The 20,086-nt window shown below is 40.8% G+C and overlaps 1 protein-coding gene across 1 annotated transcript in view; it reads left to right on the top strand.

Moving 5' to 3' along the window:
* The window catches only part of LPAR3 (lysophosphatidic acid receptor 3), a 74,236-nt gene that overhangs the window by 41,846 nt on the left and 12,304 nt on the right, over positions 1 to 20,086 (top strand). The gene's annotated exons all lie outside the window — the stretch shown is intronic.

Here is a 20,086-nt window from a genome sequence, read left to right as displayed (position 1 = left end):
TTCATTACAGAATGTGGTGCTACTTTGCATCAAGATCCCCCGAGCCACATTTTCCACATATGCGGAGCTCTCTCTCCCCTCGTACACACACACACCAGTTTCTACTTCAGTGGTCTGCTGGCACAGCCCTGATGTGCATATTTTGAAAAAACTACCAGGGTGTTCTGAATGCCCTCATCCCATGCATAAACACTTCAGAGGCAAGAGTTCCTGTGATGGCAGTGAGAAAAGAAAAGGAAAGATGGAATTAAAAGATATTAACATGATAGATGCCTCAGAAGGTGGAGACATATCAGCATGAGGGGAGCAGCAAAAGGGTGACTTCAGCTTCAGAATTTTGCATTTGGATGACTGAAAGAACAAAGCAAATGGTGGTTTAGAGATGGAAGAAGTTCAGTGAAATAGAGAGACCCAAACCCAAATCTCTGATATAAAATATCATTTCTTTAAAAACCTTTAGAAAATACGTGCTCCCCCAAGCCCAATCTCTAGGAGAATAACCTGCAGGGTAGACCCTCACAACTTCCAGATACCACATCAAAGCTGCATCATTTGCTCTGATAGGACCCATCTATTTAATACATTTCTTCCCTTCTGCCTCTATATCATGGAGACTTAACACATTTTTTGTCCTTGTCTTGTTCTTTTCGCTATAGGAATAAACTATTTTGTTAGGTTGAAATTAGCCAGTGTGAATTTGTGTCAGATCTCATTTGCCCTGACACAAATAACCCCTTTGTGGGTAATGAAAACAATTTAATGGTCTGGTCTAAAGGAGAAGACAGTATTACTCAAGCGATTAACACCAGGGGACTTCTCGCTGACCTCTCACGATGACCTGCAAACTGTGCTTCCAGTATTATTGCACTCTTGAGGAAGCATGGAGTGAAAGCTTGCCCCCAAATATTTTAGAGAATGCTTTATGTGGAAAAAGTCATAAGATAAAGGCAGAGAAAGATAAGTAGCTGTAAGTGAGAGGAGAGAAGGGACTTCGGGAATTAACCTGATGACAAGGTCGACTCGTTTGGAACAGCACGTCTTCGACACCAGTGTGTCTGAATTGGGCACAGGACCCCGTTGCTATAGCATCTTGAAGATAAAAATTGCACGGGGTTCTGCAATATTGCGTTTTGTGATTCTCTAATAGGACTGCAACTTTCAAGGAAGTGCAAATTAGGCCTAGCATCTCTAGCCTTAATTATTTTTTTCTTTTAATATTTCTTTATTTTGTTTCTTTATTTTCTTTATATTTTTGGCTGCATCGGGTCTTAGTTGTGGCACGTGGGATCTTTCATTGCGGCGCGGGTTTCACTGCTCTTTGTTGTGGCGTGAGGGCTCCAGAGCGCGTGGGCTCAGTAGTTGTGGCGCACGGGCTTAGTTGCTCCGCCGCATGTGGGATCTTAGTTCCACCACCAGGTTTCGAACCCGCATCCCCTGCATTGGAAGGTGGATTCTTTACCACTGGACCACCAGGGAAGTCCCTATCCTTAATTCTGAGTGTCGGGTGAACGCCTTTGAGGCAGGGAGTGGTGCCTCTATCTTGTTCATCTTTATATTGTACTGTGAACTACACACAGTTGGGCTCAAGAAATGTTTGTTGATCTGAATTATCCAAGCAAAGAAATCTTTAAGAAGACAGGCTTTTCCTGCCTTGAGACATGGATGATACTCCCAAGGAAGAGAGGAATAATAATTATTATTTAAAACTAATGTCGAGGAGCAGTGTAATTGGTAGTTGTCTACTGTTTCAGTTATATAGCTGAAACATATTTAAAATGCCTGTTTTAACACTTAGGAAAATTTATCTGGGAAGTCTTTTTGACAGTCTTTTATGATCAATAAACATACTATCTCAAATTTGGGTTTTAGACCCATGGTAGTGGGAAATTGATAGAACTTTGTAACATTGATTAAAATTTGCTTGCTTAGGCAGAAATAGAGATACAGATGTAGAGAACAAACATATGGACACCAAGGGGGGAAAGCGGGGTGGTGGTGGTGGGATGAACTGGGAGATTGGGATTGACATATATACACTAATGTGTATAAAATAGATAACTAATAAGAACCTGCTGTATAAAAAAAATAAAATTCAAAAAAAAAAAGAAAAAGCAGAAAATCTGAATGTACCAATAACCATGTAATAAATTGAAACACTTGTAAAAGAGCTATTCTCTGAAAAGGTATGAAGCTCAGATGGTTTTAGCAAGAAGTTCTTCCAAATTCTGAGAAGGAATGATATTTTTGTCCTGTTTAAACTGCTATAAAGCATGGAAGACCTGCAAAATGTCACAGTTCATGTTATCAAATTATGTTGCTGTTCTTTATAGCTACTCTTCCCCACACCCCACTCAGCCCCAAGCTTTATGATTTGTAATTTGCTGCCTCAAGGATTTTTGAACAGTTATCACTCCTCTTTTGCAAAAACTCCACTGAAGAGATCAGTTTAAGTATTTCCATGGTGGAGACCAGTTTTTCCTTAGAGGAAAGCCAGGAAGAAGTTCCCTTGAACTGGTAAGAAAGAAAGATTTATAATTCCCTAAAACATCAGGGACCCGTACTGTGTGCTCTGGCATATTCTAGAAAGCAGTAAAACCTCTGGGGAAAATGGCAGCACAGGAATCTAGGACTGAAGAATAGGTGGCTTGGGAGCAGCTGGGGAGCAGAGATGACTGATGACAAGGGTTTCCTCCAATGCCTTGGTACTTTGTAAGACCCCAGAAACTTTATACTACCTTAGTAATAGGAAGGGGACTCAAGAATAACTGACAGTGAATTTCCTGCCAACCTAGGGGCATATGTGCTTGAAGTTGGAAGTAAATTGATTTAAAAGTAATAAAAACTGTGATATTTCTGTCACAATTGAGTTTGTACATCAAGATCATACCCACTACATACAGATAAAAAATTTTTTAAAATATATTTCTGGTGAATTAAATCTGGGAGAATAATAAAAAAAAAATCATACTGGGATAATTCTACAAATATAAGAATGGTTGAATATTGAAAAAAAAATGTGCTTGCTTGAGGGAGTTCCCTGGCGGTCCAGTGGTTAGGACTCGGCACGTTCACTGCTGAGGGCCCGGGTTCAATCCCCGGTCAGGGAACTAAGATCCCACAAGCCGCACGGTGTGGCCAAAAAAACAAAAAGTGCTTGCTTGAAGCTGAGGGAATTGGAGCCCACACACCTTATTTAGAAGTGAGCCCTCTTATTTGAAGCCTTGGCAAGAGTTATAACTTACGGGACGATGGCTGGGTGGGACAGGTCAGACATGTCCCGCCCACTTGTTTGTACACCCTGTTTGTATATAACAGTAGCAGTGCCACAACAAGCAAACCTTCAGAAACTTCCCAGTGACTGAAGTATCCCTTTCTGCAATTTGGTGGAATCAGTGTCCCTGCTTTTTTCCAAGTCTTATTTTTCCTCCAGGTAAATGCATGTTTGAATCAAGACCTACATTTTCTTCTTTTTTAAAATCCTGAATATTTGTTCTGAAGAAGTTTTCCTAAACTGCTCTGGTTTTAGGTGCATAAAAACATTTATTTGAGCATAATTCAAAAGATTAATTGGCCTTGGTGAAGATGGACCAACACACTTTGCAGGAAAATAAACATACGGGGCTTTCTTCGCTGCAGTTGTATTTTATTTTATAGTTCCAAAGGTGCTTATTACTGCTCCTGACTAGACCCAGTCCCTTTCACCTTGGAGGGAATCATAGTCTACAGAGTCTATTCACCTACCTTCTCTCTGGGTAATGCATGGGGTGAAGCGGGGGTTTAACGTCAGAGCATTTGCTTCTAGTGCTGCAGTCTATGGGGGAAATTTAATTTCTCTCCGCCCAAATTTCTTCACCTGGAAAAGTCATAACACAGATCCTTCCTAGAGCGTATCCTTAGGAATAAATGATAGAATGGTAACAAGAAGCTTAAACAATATACATAATGGCTTCTTGGAATTTAAAATGTTTTTAAAATTCATGCCATCATTTTGATTTAGCTGCCCAATAACCCTGAGCAGTAGCCGCATTTTATGGGTCAGGAATAGATAAAGCCTAGAAAGGTGATAGAATTTGTTAATCTGAATGTCGGCGACGAGAGCTCAGAATGTAAATAATTTTATCAATATTAAAGTGCTCCAGTTCCAGAATTTAAATGATGTTTAAAACCTTTATTATTTTTGTTATTAGGAATGTGGCATTTGCTTGTCCCTAAAATGTACACATGACATAAATATATTATACTTAGGAAGTGAAAGTCCCACTCAGCCCTTTCTTTAGAGCAGTCACCACCACTGTTAACAGTTTGATGTGTCGTCTTGGAGACATTTTCCCTGCAAATAAAAGTGTGTGATACACACATATAGTGATGATTTTTGTACAGAAAGGTGTTCTTGATACTCATAATAGTTCTCTAGCTTGCTTTGTTCCCTTGACCATAATATCTTGGACTTGTTTTTTTGTTTTTTGGGGGTTTTTTGGTCATGTCAGTATCAACATATGTACCTAATTCTCTTTGGTGACTATATAAGATTACATTGTATTCCACACTGAATTGTTGGTATTTTACGGACTACTTCTAATTTTTCACCCTTATCAATAATGCTGCAGTGAGCACCTTGTATATACATCTCCAAGGATTTGTGGGACTATTTTGTGGACTATATTATTTGAGAATTAACAGGTCAAGAAAATACCTGTTTAAAATTTTGTTAGATATTTCTAAATTGTCCTCCAGTGGATTATATCAAACCGCACTCCCACAAACGGTGCAGTATTCTTTCTTCTCATGCTTTCCATCAATACCAGGTTTATATAATTCACATACCTTTAAGTGAAGTGTTCCTGCTTTAGCACAAGACGTGTGAAAGGGTGACAGCTAATCCATCTCCCAACTCCTGTCAGCAAACCAAGGGCAGAAAGCACAGAGTAAATCAAAGCTGACAGGGAGCTAGAAATGGAGAGACTTGGCTTCCATTCCCATTCATTCATCCAAAGAGCCTTTATTGAGGGCCGTTATGGGCCAGGCCCTATTTAGGCCTTGGGAATAGAGTGATAAAAAGACAAAGTACCTACCTTTGTGAACTTACATTCTAGTGGACATGAACCATAAATAAATCAGAATATTATCTCCAATAGTGTGAAGCTCTCTGATGAAAAATAAAGCAGGGGAACGGATAAAGAGTGGCAGGGCAGAGGCTGGCGGCGGGGAGAGGGGTGGTCCTGGAAGTTTCTCTGCTGATGTGATGCCTGAATAGAACCCCCGATGCAGTGAGGGCTGAGTGCAGTGCTGATCAGAGAGGGTCCACCCAGACAGAGCTGGCAGCAGCAAGAGAAAAAGCCCAAGAAAGGAGCAGTTTGGTGGGTTCCAGAAATAGCCCTAAAGCTTCACTGACTTTTGATCTTCCAGAAGAGGATAATTGAGCTACTTACTTTCTTTATAGAAGGCCATGTTCAGGTGAAGGAACTTGGAAATGCTTATGTCTCTTTAGAAAAGCAATGCTCTTAGTGTAGACTGGGGTTCTAACCACTAAAATCCACCAGCAAGTCTCTGCCAGGGTCCAGCAGATGTGGAGTTTTCACACAGTCTCTCTCCCTAGCAGTAAGACCACCTGTGTTGAAACATAAAAGTGTAAAACGGACCCACTGCCCCTCCAGCCTGGAGAAGGTTAGACCAGCACACTTTTATGACTGACATAGCCTTCCTCCTGCTTTCTTGCTTCATAAGAACCCAGTTCTTTGTTAAAGTGTTTTAACACCACCGGAGAGAAGAAATCACAATCAAAAACCGAGTTTGTTTGGAAGATGGTTGCAGAAAGAAGCTTCCACTCTCCAGGCCTAGGAAGTTACTCCTGTGTCTAAGGATGGGTCACCCCCGCCCCCACTCCTCTGACTCAGACAAAGGCTGAGGGCGGCAGCCAAGAGATTGAGGGGTAGCTGTGTGGAGCGTGAAAGAGGATGTGCTGAAAGCAAAAAGGCAGCTTTAAATGTGAGGATGAAGGCAGGAGTTAAGAAGAGCCTCCATAGGCACTGAACTTCTGGCTCATCCCTGACACACACCCTAGGCTTGAGTTCCTTTTAGTGATGTGAAGACTGAGACAGGAGTTTACTTCCTCGTCAGCACTTGGTCCCCTCCTTTTAGAGCTCATCTTTTAAGGAAAGGATGAAGCTGCCTGGCCATAAGGCTTATAGGGGCCAAAGCCTTGCTTATTGGGTGGTTTATGTTGCCTGCGTCCTAGCTCCTCCATGTCTCAACATGTGGCGAATCTTTTTTTTTTTTTCTTTGACCTTCTCCAAGAGTCTTACGAAAGAAGGTTTAAACAAGAAAAACCTCCCTGTGAACAAAGCAGCACCGCTGGAAGATTTTGATATTCATGCCAAATGTGATATTGAACTTGAAATTCAAACATAAGACTGTTATTATTATCTTCTACTTCTAAAAGGAACTCCCAAGTCTACCCTCATTTACCTGCATAAAGAAAAAATGTGCTTACTCAGAAGTGCTTTAACAGATAATTTTTTAAAATTAATTAATTAATTTATTTATGGCTGTGTTGGGTCTTCGTTTCTGTGCGAGGGCTTTCTCTAGTTGCGGCAAGTGGGGGCCACACTTCATCGCGGTGCACGGGCCTCTCACTATCGCGGCCTCTCTTGTTGCGGAGCACAGGCTCCAGATGCTCAGGCTCAGCAATTGTGGCTCACGGGCCTAGTTGCTCCGCGGCATGTGCGATCCTCCCAGACCAGGGCTCGAACCCGTGTCCCCTTCATTGACAGGCAGATTCTCAACCACTGCACCACCAGGGAAGCCCCAACAGATAATTTTTTTAAATGACAGGTTTGTAAGAGTGCTATGAATAAACAGACTGATGAGGTGTAAAATCTGCACGAATACTTTGCATTTTATAGAAATGAAAACTAATATACTTAAGTGCATTTCTTTAATACATCTCTTCAAAGCTCTAACTTATGAAGCTATAGGAAATGTAGGAAAATAATTTCTGCAAGTTTATTTACATCACTAAAACCACCTGTGTGGCCATACATTATGTTCCCCCCATCCCAAACTCTTTGGGAACTTTTTGGCTTTTGACCAATGACTGAACTCCTTTTGTCTGCGACTCCAAAATTACAGCAAATGATTGATCTGATTGTGGTGGTTATGAAATAACTGGAAGAAACTATATATTTCAGTTTCTGGCCCTATGCTTAAATTTAGAGTTCCATTCATTTATTAACTATCCTCTTAATTGCAAAAACAGGACCAACTCATGTCAGCTGAAGTGAAAAAGAGAGGAACAGGAGTGCCATAGAACCAAGAATGTGTAGATCACCAGACCTAAGGAATGGCCTGGAACCAGGTCTTGGAAAGCCCTGTGTTCTCCAGGAATTCTATTCCCTTTTCATCTGAGTTTCTCCTATGTGCTTATTTTATTCTTATCTCCCTCTGCAAACTGCTTTTTATTGTCCAGCTACTTCTATCTAGATTGTGCAAAATATAGCAGCCAGTAGCTCCTATGTGTGTATATCAAGGTCTCTCTCTCCTATTGACATATTCTCTGGGATGGGACTCAACTGGCCCAGCCTGAAATCAGATGCCAAACCTTAGACCATTCACATCTGGCCAGAAGCTGGGGTCTATGGATGGAATTTTGATTGGTCCAGTCTGGGTCAGGTGTTTCAAAGGAACCAATTTTGGTCAGGAGTAGAATCAGGTATGCCAGGAACCTCACCTGTGTAACCATGTGGATGGAGTGTGTGAAGGAAAGAGAGTGAGAAACAAAGAGAGAATGACAGAGAGAGACAGAGACAGAGAGGGATAAGGGATATGATACTTAATTACTACAAATCTGAAACACAGACAGAGAGATTAATTGAGAGGGGTATGCAGTCACCAGAGAAGAGGGGAATCTTTGACTTGTAGGTGTCCATTTTAATCCCAAAACATGTGCCCTACACACTGCATAACTTGAAAGTGTAGAGGTGGGTACTTGGAGAATGACAGAAGAGCCACTGAGAATTTCCTAGAATCTTACTGGGGGGGAGGTTCATCCATTTTTCTTTACCACTAAAGGACAAACTCCACTTCAGTGAAATCTAAGGACTCTCCAGATTTTTAGTTGTAATGGGGTTTTGTTGTTACAAAAATTTTTTATTAAATTAATGAATAAAACAAACATTATCTGTCATAAGGCACCCTTGGTTGTTCTTCCAAACCTCTCAGGCAAATAAAGAATTTCATGATTATGCTACATTTTAAGTAGGATTTAATCTCCATCACAAAAATGGGAAATGGAGTTTCAGGAATTCATTTTTGACTTGGGATCTAGAAAGAAAAGATAGGAACCTCAATGAATACTGTATTATTTTCATTGCCAAGCATTGGCAAAGAATGGATCATTGTTGAGAACTGAAGGATAACATTTATAGTAAAAGTTCTGGTTGCTGTTTCTTTACAAGGAAATTCCAGTGAGTCTTTAAATGGGTCACGGACGTGAGGACCAAGGTTTTGGATTGCTCAGCAGAGGGTCTACTCTGAATGAAACTTTTCTATATTTATGTGTCTCTTTTGGTGAAAACCAGCCACTGTTTCAGCAAATGGGGTCTCCATTCCAGTATTCTCTAAGCAAAGTCACTGTCCCTAACAAGGGATGCAATACTCAGTTACTCCACAAAATCCTGGCACAGTGTCTATTCCTTTGGTTATATCTTTTCTTAGATCAAATTATTGTTTTAATAAGCCATCTGCTTTGTTTTTAAGAGCACACAATTAAATCCCTGTTGAGATCTGAGGATTAAAGTTTTTTCACTGTCAGTGAGTAAATTGTTCAGGAAATTTTCCCCGTAAAATGGAATTTCTTTGGTCCTAACCATTCTCACAAATCTGAGCTTGTCCTATTAGTTAGTCTTAGGAAACATTTCCCAAAAGCTTTCTTATAAATTTGCTCCTCATATGTAGGAGTTTATCTTTTATGTAAGTAAGTGGTGTGCTCTGAAACTTCTAGATCATTTCCTCTTTAGAGTTGGTTAGAGGCGACTCATTCATCTGCTGTTTTTGTTAGTTAGTTGTTTTTGTTGTTTTTTAAAAAGTCTACTGATGAGATTATTTTGTAAGGAATCCATCCTTAAGCTAGTTCCTTGATGCTTTGTAACAAGTATTTGGGCAGTGATGTTTAATTCTAGGACGAGCATATTTTTGAGGATTGTCACTTTATCTTAGTTTCTCTTGCCTGTAAAGGTGAACTAATGATGTTCATTCCATTTTACAAGTGCTTTTAGTTTCTTCGTTAACATGAATGCTAATAATAGCAAACACTTGTATAGTCCTTATATGTTCCAGGAACTCATCTAAGCACTCTACAGCTATCAACTTATTTAACTCTTAAATGAACTGTGTATTATCTTTATCCCCATTCTAGGCAGAGAAGTTAAGTAACTTGCTCAAGGTTACACAGTTAGTCGTTGGAAGAGCTGAGATCTGAATGCAGATTGCTCCTGGAATGTGCTCCTAACCCTATACCATATTGCCAAGCACTGTCATCACTTATTAATTCGGCAATCATTCACTGAGCTTCATCTAGGAGACCACCAAAAATCAGACATGTCTTTCCTTCAGGACCTGCAGTCTGCGGTGCAGAAAATTGGGAAAATAGATAATTGTAAGTTTTATGATAAACACAGGGGGCTCTGGGAGCACTTAGAAGAGGCACATAACCCAGCTTTGAGAGATCATGTGATCTCATCTCTAAAAGGGGAACATGATAATCCCTACCTCAAAGGGTTGTTGAGAGGACTCAATGAGTGGATGCATAAAAATGCCTTGAACAGAACCACTCATATTAAGTGGAAGCTACTGTTTTTATTAAACTGAGTACTGGAAGCTGTGGCGTTGTGTGAGGAACTGGCCCATGGATCTTTAAAGTGTGCTGGAAGCAGAGGGAGCTTCAGGGACAAAGACCCAGAAACGAAAGACGACATGGCCTGTTCAGGGCACTGCCAGTAACACAGAAGGTAGGAACAAGGGGTGAGGGGAGCAAGGAGGCTGGTGGGTCAGTCAGGGAGAGGTCACCAGGGACCTGCTGGTCAGGCTGTGGACTTTGGACTCGTCCTGAAGATGTCCTAAACAAGGAGGCGGCTTTGTCAGACTTGACTCATATAGAGATCGCTGACCACACTTTGCAGAATATAGAGGCAGGAAGGCCATTTGGAAAGCTATTAAATTAACCCAGGCTTGGGATGATGGTGATCTGATCTAAGGGAAGCATAGGATGGTTGGAAAGAAACAAATGCATTAGAGAGATATTAATGAGGTAGAATTGACAGTACTTGGTGATTGTTTGCATGCGAAGGTGGGGAAAGGGAAAAGTCCTTCGGGATGACACCCAAATTCTGGCCTGGACAACTGAGTGGACAGTGTTCCTATTCCCTGGAACTCATGGCATGTAACCCATGTATGAGTGCAGGTTCTGGCAGCATTGAGAAAGGGACCATGAGAGATGGTAGAGTACACAGTGAAAGAGGATGACCTATGAAAGAATCCACGATGGATCTGGCGTCGATACTGGGTGGCACAGATTTCTTAACATTTGTACAGAGAAGCTAATAACCAGACTGTTGGCACAGGGCTGTTGGCAACAGTGATCCTCACCCTCAGATACCTTTTGCTCTGAGGATCCCCACTGGCCCCCTAGCCTCCAGAGCCTGCCCTGGTAGGAGATGGATGCAACTCGTTTCTCAAGGAGTTGGCTTCGTGCTCTTTATGCCCCAATACATGTTAGACCTGTGTGTTATAGAGCTCTGGTGTTCTAGGGGGAATTTTAAAATCACATGCTATTATGCCAGGAGGGACCTCAAAGGCCATCTAGTTCAACCATCCCTGGAGAATATTTCACAAGTAGATGTGATAATACTGAATTACGTGTATTGTAAGGCTACCGTTTCTGAATCACACCATTTTTCTTCCAGCTTCAAATAAGATTGTTTTCACCCTAGTTTTTGTGCCAATAAGAACATAACTCTCCCCAGCCTCACTACCCTCCTGTTTCTGTATCTTGTTACCTCCATTAGATTTCAGCCTTTCTTTTCAGTGGCAGAAAACTGATATGAATAGTATTTGTGTGTGTGTGTCATATATATGTATATGTATATATACCATATTTCCATGTTTTATGATGAGAAACTCCTGCCTAAGTTTGGCATTTCATATACCCTCTGTTAATTCCCTCAGAGTTAATGTCACTTGGGTTTTTTCTAGAATAGGAAAGGACCTCAGATTCTCCTAACTGGCCCCAACCTGGCTCAGAACCTGCAGGAAAGCGTATCTGCTGACCATGTAGAGTCAACCTGGGGGAAGTTTCTGTCTTTCTTTAAATAAAGTGCTATGTTCATATCAAGTGAGTTTTTAAATAAATAAGTGATAAAGTAAATGTTTTTCTTTCAGGGATAGAATTATTTTTTTCTTAAGAATATAGGGCTTTTAATTTGCTAAATAGATCAGCCTTAATTGTATTATTTGCTAGTAAGATTTACTAACCCCTCTGTGTCTCAGTTTCCTCACCTATGAAATGAAGCAATTAGAAAGCACAGAAATGACTGTTTATTTTGAGACCTGTGGTTTTAAGATTTTGTTCTAATTTTCTAAATAAAGTCCCAAATGATCAATTATGGTTGACTGTAAATGAAATGTTATTATTCTTCCCTAGGATGCAGTGTATATGTGGAAAAAAATAACAGTTTTGAACTTTAAAATTTTAAATTTCATTTTCTGACCACCTTTACAAGATCTTTGAGTATTTTACAAATATGAGCAGTTTTGTATGAAGTCAGAAGATAAGTCATGAATTTATATTGCGTGACTAACTAGTTTAATGTTTGATGAAGAATCTTACATGCTCAGGAAAATTGTAGAATAGATTTTTAATTAAAAAAATAAGTGGTGCTCATAAAACACCATATAAATTAAATAACAAATTAGCTCAGTTTATAATTTGTGATAAGGTTGCTAGGAGAGTAGATAAGAGCATGCTATAGATAGTATGTATATGTGGATGTCAAGATGCCCTTTGTTAATTGGACATCGTATTCTGGTGATCAAGAGGAACTGTGGGCAGGATGATAGAATAGTCAGAAGATCCACCAGTACCTGAACAGGTACACCTGAGCCCTGGTGATTAGAGACAGGCTTGATGTCAACCTAGCAAGAATCTCAAGGATGCCAGAGAACTTTGTGCTTGGTCTGTATTTCCCCAGCAAAGTAGCAGTGACTTAGAGAAGATGGAAAAAACATTACTTGCAGGTGTCAAAATATGTAGGTAGCAAAAAGAGAGAATAGCTAATATGTTAGGTAGGAGGTTCCTTATTCAAACAGCTGTCAACAGAGTAGAATGATCTGCCAAAGCAAGCGAGAACAGCACTTTATAAGAATAGATATGGTCGTTAGGTTTAGACAAAACACACACATGCGGGCACACACACACACACACACACACACACTGCAGTTATACAACCAAAAAGATAAGGAAGATCTTAAAAACAGTATATGTATATATGTTTGGGGAAAAAAAAGAACTAAGGGTTTTTGTTTTTTTTAATTAATTTATTAATTTATGGCTGTGTTGGATCTTCGTTTCTGTGCGAGGGCTTTCTTTAGTTGTGGCAAGCGGGGGCCACTCTTCATCGCGGTGCACGGGCCTCTCACTATCGCGGCCTCTCTTGTTGCGGAGCACAGGCTCCAGACGCGCAGGCTCAGTAGTTGTGGCTCACGGGCCCAGTTGCTCCGTGGCATGTGGGATCTTCCCAGACCAGGGCTCGAACCCGTGTGCCCTGCATTGGCAGGCAGATTCTCAACCACTGCGCCACCAGGGAAGCCCCGAACTAAGGGTTTTTACTGACTAGAAGTGCTGTCGTGTCGAGGACATCACACTGTACGATTGTCCCAAAGGGGAGTGTGGTCATAGGCATGCTCATGAAATGTGAAGGATCTATGCTTAGGAAAGAAAGTGTACTGCTTTCTCTGGATACAAGGATGTCCACAGTGGTACCGTTAAGGCCAGATCTGGACATCACATTTTGAGAGGAATATTGTCAGTGTAGTCAGCACCTACTGGAGAGTGACTGGGGTTTGAAAGGATCCAGAACAGCTGAAGGAACTGGAATTGTCACCAAAGAAGAGAAGAAATGAGGACATAACAGTTATTTTAAAACATTTTATGTGTTCAAAAAAAGGAATTATATTTTAGAAGTTTGGAAGTTAAAGCTAGGATCAAGGGGTAGAAATTAGAGAAAGAATATTTTAACTCATTATCAGAAGAATTTTGTAAAAATTAGAGCTCTTCTCCAATGGATCTGGCTGCCTAGTGATACGGGTGGGCTTCCCCTTGCTGGAGGTGCTGGGTAATTGATAGATGACTGTCAGGTGTAGTGCTACTTAGGGATTCTTACACAACGTGGGAGGATAGATGGACAAACTGTAAGAACGCCTGTGAATCTCAGAGTCTATGACTCTATAAAAAATGTTCGTTAGATTTATTGACAACATATTTGTGCAGGTATGGGAAGACGACTTGATCTTATTTGAACTGGGAGCAAGCATTAAATACTTTAGTTGGTTGGGTGTATATCATCCACATAAAGCAAAACAATTTTGCCAAAGGCCTCATGCAGTACATTAGCTCTGGCTGGGCTAATTAGAATTGCCAAGCAAATGAGAGGATTCATAATAAAACCTCCACACGGTGAAAACTAGGTTCTGTGAAATTGAGGTTCCAGGCTATAGACGTCACTCCTGTTCGTTTATCTTCTCGTTTGCTGTTGGCTCCTACCTGGTGATGCAAGAGTCAGATTCTGCTCTGATAGGATGAAAAGATCTTCTTGTACTTGGACAAATATCTACATATATCTTTAGACCATTCTTTAATTCACTCATTTGATCACTCACTCATTAATAAGTATTGGTTAAGTGCCTGCTTTATGTCAGGCACTCTGCTAAGAACTGGGAATGCAAAAGTAAATTGGCTGTATCTAGTCGTAATCCTTGAGGTACATATGGTCTAGTAGAGAAAACAGGCATGAAAATGAAAAATATTTGCAGCATTGCTAGTGCTGTAACAGAGATGTGCTGAATGGATGGGGCACCGCAGGCTACTTCTGTCACTCAGGTCTTTTCACTTAGTTCCTACTGTACGGCTATGTTCTAAAAGACTAAATTTTAAAAAATAAAGACTAAATTTATTGAAAAAAATCATTATCCCTATGGGATTACTTAGGAAATAGCAACTAGTTACTGCATCTCAAATAACTCTAGTTTCTTAGTATTTTTCCACATCTTCCCACTCTGGAGTTTGATTCTGACCATCTTTGAACATGGAAAGCAGGGTCAACAGCAAGAATGACTAACACATCATGTCTCACTCTGTGCTGAGCACTGATCTGGATATTTTATGTATAATCAGTCATGTGGCCCTTACAGCGATCCCAGGAGGTGGGCGTCCTTATTATCTCCATGTTACAGATAAGGTAACTGAGGTACAGGCGGGTTAAATAGGTTAAATAAAAATCACCCAAGGGTACCCCAAAGCAAGCGTACATCTGAGATTTGAACCCAGTAGTTTGGCGCTAGGAGCCGAGCTGTTAAAATGCTCCTCTGACCAATGCTGTTTCAGGTTTTCCAAATATCAGATCACAAAAGCAGTACAAGTAAGAGATGCTGATCACGATGATGTCTTTGTGCTAAATGCTGCACTGAAGGGCCTTATATCTGTTCTCCCAACTGGGCCTCACCAACCCCACGAGGGGAATTTTAGTGTCTTGTTTTACAGATGAAGAAACAAGGCTTAGCAAGTTTAAGTAAATTACCCGAGTTTACCTAACTAGTAAATCCTTCAGTATATGTATATCATTAGGTTAAAAGATCAAATTAGTCATTGTACCCAATAATAAATAAACACATTTGCTTCAGGAAAATAAAAAGGTATATGTTGAAAGAGGAAGTGTTTAATGTTTTCCTATGGGAGAGGGGCTAAAGGATAAGAAGATGAGCTTTCTGTTATTTGAGTATCACGATGTCTTTAGTTCCACAGTTTGAGTGAGACAGTATCTCAGACTTTATTTATTTGCCCTTTATTGAACTTAGGGTATTTGATGTGCCCAATATCCTGGACCAAGGTAAATAGGTGGTCTCTAGTTCAAAGATAGACTCCTTTAAACTTTGAACAATCTTTCTCAGCATCTATATGTATGTGATTTGGATGTTTCGTCTTCACTGATTAACAATTTATAAATTATTTATTGTCGTTTACACATTTTGACTTATTAATCTCATTTGATTAATAGGATAGTAAAAGTAACCTTTTAAACAGAGAGTTCTTTCAAGCTATGATATTATATGGCTTAAATGTGTTTGATTAACCCAAATGTGGAAACACATGGACTGTAATAAGAACCTCAGACTCTTCTGTTCTAGATTATAATAAACCATCCCAAATCAGAAGAGGAGTCCTTGGTTTCCCAGGTACCTATGATAACATGCTTTATAGTTTCTCTGGGAGAAAAATGCACGGGGAGTTGTCCCAGCTTGCTGGTATTACAGCACCAAGGTACAGTGCCTGATCTCAAAGGTATTGGTATATTTATATGTCATGTGTGTGGTCAGTAGGTTAGGGACATTTCAGCTTTCCTTTCCTGATTCCTTGAAAACTGAGCAACTACTAAGCATCCAGCCCCAATCAGGTGTCAGGAATCCAAGGTGAATATGGCAGCATCTCTGTCCTTCAGGTGCTCTCAGCCCAGCTGGCCAGATGGAGGGATAATCTACTAATGGTGTCTGATTTGACAGTAAGTATGTGGAGAGCCTACGGAAATGTGGGATGGGGACATTTGGCTCAGCCTGGGAGGAGTGTCTGGGGAAAGCTGCACACAGGAGGTAACAAGGGAGCTGCTTTCAAAGGAGGAGGAGGAGACCATCAGGCCATCAGGTGGCAGAGGGGAGAATGTGAATCAAGCATGGCACCACAACCGGTTTGCCTCCTTCCTTCCTCCCTTTGGCCTGCCCTCTCTCTGGATTGGGTGTGTGTGTGTGTATGTGTGATTAACTAGAATGCCATCGTACTTATTTGGATGGAGGAAATAAAATTACCAAGAGGTTTAGATACTCAATACCTGGCAAATCAAGTTACCATTAGAGATTGTTTTTTGTACAGAATCGGAACAATAGAGACATCCCAGCTGTGAGAAAGGCTGACCTTGACCAAGAGCTCTTCTCCCTCTGAATTGCATACAGTCGTTCTAGACATCCCTGGCTCTGATGACATTCTTTCTTCTGAGATGTTAGTGCCTTCAGTCAGATTTCAGAAAAGGTGTTGCAGGTCTGGGAACTATAATGTCTCTTTAAGATGACTTTGGTATAGGGCTGAACTCAAAAAAACGACCTTTTTCCTCTCATTTCCAGGTTCTTACAGGATACTTTGTTGGCACGTCCTTGTACTTGGCACTCCTGGCAAGTGTACTCCTGGCTCTCCTTGTTTGCAGTGTCCATCGTCACTTTCACTGTTATCTGTTATACATATTCTATGTATGTCCTCCAACCTTACTTTGCTTTCTTCTCCTTTCATCCTTACTGTATACTTAAGCCACCCATTCCCTCATATTCCTTCTATCAAGCTTTGAAAGTTTGTTCAATGCAAACTGAGAATATGCTTCCAAATAATGGGTTTTTTTCTTTTTCTGATTACATAGTTTGTTCATTAAGTTATTAAGCAGGTTGCGCTTTACCAATAATTTTCTTTTTCTTGAATATGAACCTGATGGAGAATGGCTTTTCTTAAATTCCTGTAGGCCTGCACCTTCACTGTCACCAAATTACATTTCACGGGTGTCCACAGAGTATATCCAAATTGAGACTTTTCCTTTTCAGTGGAAGGATCCCCAAGTGGGATGTAAGCAGATATGGTCATCAAACTTTAAGACCTGGGTTTGTATAAAATCCAGCACTTCACACATTCACCCTGAGCATGAGACTCCCTTGGGGCATCTGTTAAACATTCAGATTCTTGGGCCCCACTCCAGGCTCCTGGAATCAGACCTCCAGAAGGTAACTAGAAGGTGCTGTGTACAAGAAAGGTGTTTGTAGGTGAGTTAAATGGGCAAAGTCCTCACTTTCATGTTTTCTGTCCAACTGGGATGATGGGCAATTAGTAAATGAAGCAACCAACCAGTAAACAAATAAACAAGGTAAGTGCAGAGAGTGATATAAGGAAATCAAACAGAATCATATATTAGGGAATGGCTAGGCTGGGCTACTTTATATGGCACAAAGGAAAAGGTCTCCAAAGGGTACACTTTGAGCTGAACTATGAGAAGGAGCCAGTGAAGTCAGGAACTGGGAAAGAGCTAGTATGTCTCACCTTATTTACCTGTGTCCTGGGTAATTAACACGATTGTTGGCACCTCTTGGGGCTCAATGAATTTTCGTTGGATGATGCATGCAGTCCTGGGATAGCAATGCTTATATCACAAATAGGATACAAGCAGAATTCCTGAAGAAAAAGAGAAAATGAAGAAAAGTAGCTAAAGGAGAGCATCTGGGATGAATAGGACATGGCTGGGGGTTGGGGAGGGTGGCAGCAGGGCAGCTAAAGAGTTGAGGAATAAAGAAAATTAGAAAACAAGGCTATGTTTGCACCTCTAGCATCACTGTATTGCTAGTTAAAAGGTTAATCAGTAATTATTGCCATATTCTTGGGATTTGAGTATTGTGCTCTGACTAGCATTGCTTTCTAAATTACAAAGTAAACTTTAAAAAGTCTTTAGAAAACAAAGACAGTGTCACATTACATTCCTTTAAAGCAAATTATGGTAAATACCAATTCCAACAAGCTTAGGGACAAGTTACGTATGATCAAAAGTAGCAAGTTGAAGGTATTTTGACAGATTCTGAATGGCGCTCTGATTCATACACCTGGCAGGTTGAAACTATAGATGTTTGTCACTTGGATTCTTTTTTTTCCCCTCTTGGTAGCAGAAAGCATAACAAACACAAAATGAGTTATTGGAGAAGCTGGCTATTTAAGAACTAGTGGGGTGTATTTACAGCAGACTATCTCCACATCTGCATGTGGAGAAGGAAGCTGTAGGTGAAACTCAGCATCAGCCAATGTAGGAGCCAGAAGGAAACTTACAGGTCATTATGGTCCAAATCCCTTAATATACAGGTGAAGAAACTGGGGGCAGAGACATAGAATGACCTTTTAAAATTACTCTAGTCCAGGGTCTGGATTAGAATCAAGATCGCTTACTCCTTCATTTAACAAATTTCTATTAAGTACCTATTATGTGTATGGCACATGGCTTCAGCTGGGTGTCCCAAGCTGAAGAAGGTGCGAAAGGGATCTCCTCTGAGGATGTCAGTGTAGCAAGGTAGCCAAAATAGGATAGAGTGTAATAGATTGTGTGTGTGTGTGTGTGTGTGTGTGCACACGTGTACACACAGGTGTGGGCCTACGACAGCGACCGAAGCTTTCACACTTCAGCAAGCTTTCACACTTTCACACGACAGCAACGCACCAGATGTGTTCATAAATTGCCTGAGGAAGCACAGCAGGGGAAGTGTCCGACACCATCTGGGCAGTCAGAGTGAATATTTTCTGAGTGTCTTCTGTGTTAGGCACTCTCCACCCATTATCGCAGTAAATCTCCCCAAAAATCCTGTCAGGTCAGTATCCTTCATGCTCATTCCATAGCTAAGAAGTGGAGGGAGGCTCAGGAAGGTGAACTGATTTGCCTGTGGGCATAAGCCAGGATTTCAACTCTGGGTCTGCTTGATCCTTAGCCTATGCTCTTTTTTTTTTTTTTTACTATAATAGGGATGGTAAGTGGATGTCATCTCAAGGGCAAATTCCAGCTGATTGCTCGAGGCTGAGCAATGTGCTATGAAGGCTTCCAGGCCATATCTGTGCTCAGAAGCACATGGTGGATTAATGATGGCGGCCATGGGCATAGGACGGAAAGGGGTAGCCCTGAGTCAGGTCTTTGTACTTCCTGAGCTATACCATGCTGTCACTCTTCCAGGCCCAACTCTCTCTAAGTCAAGTCTCCTACATCCTGTTCCCTTCCTCTGAGCTCAAGATGGTATTTTGTGCCATCTGGGTGTCTAGAATCTTGTCTCCTAATCAGGTCAGCTCCCCTGTGCATTGTCCCATGCTGCAACCCTTTTCAAAATTTTCAACCCCATCAAAGATATCCCTTTTGCATTGCCTCACAACCCTGCTCCGTGCTGATGACAGCTTATGTGATATGTAGATTATTACATGCCTACAGCTTAATATGTTCGTGTCTAGGTAAGGTGCAGGCCTTCCTAATTCAAAGGAGTGACTCCAGCAGAAAGAAGTTCAGATCCTTGGGCAGGCTAGCTGGGATCTGTCAGTCTTTAAGATTACACCAGGCAAAGAGCTGCTGACCTCACACCTTTTCTTAGATGCTGGAGAGCCCTTGATATAATAGTTAGTGAGGTACTGAGGTATTGTAGGTCCACGCATACGGTGCTTAAAGAGGAATCTGGAGGTGGAGATGGTGTTTTCTTACTGTTGCAGTTTATGATTTCCAGCTGTTGCCCTGAGTTAGACACTACAATTAGGTCTAGGCTGTGGTTCTAGCTAGTATGCCTCTGCTTTAAATTTTATCTCATAACCCCTTGGCAGCAAAGAATTTCAACTTTCCAAAGCTGGCCACAAGTTTGAAACAAGTGTCTAAAAGCAGTTGTTAGAGTCAAAAGATACAGTGGTAGTAACAACCGTGTTAAATGAATCATCTGTGGAATGCTTAACTGCTCACCATCTATTTGAAGTGTCTCAGTGTTTCTTGTTTTCTGCAGTAAAAATAAGTCAGGTTTACTCAGGGTATGTATTTTCATTCCTTTCGCATATGTGACAATCTATTTTCTGAATTATTGGACTTCTAAAACACTGTGGGTAAACGAGTATGAATTTGAATGCAAACCACATTTGGAGGTGTTATTTTTAAATTACTGAATAAATTCTTTAGTATCATAAGAGCATTTTCACTTGAATATTCTATTAATATGTAACTTACACATTGTAATA

This window comes from Balaenoptera ricei, chromosome 1 (assembly GCF_028023285.1).
Source record: "Balaenoptera ricei isolate mBalRic1 chromosome 1, mBalRic1.hap2, whole genome shotgun sequence".
NCBI classification, from domain to species: Eukaryota; Metazoa; Chordata; class Mammalia; order Artiodactyla; family Balaenopteridae; genus Balaenoptera; species Balaenoptera ricei.
This window is presented reverse-complemented; position numbering and strand designations above follow the sequence as displayed.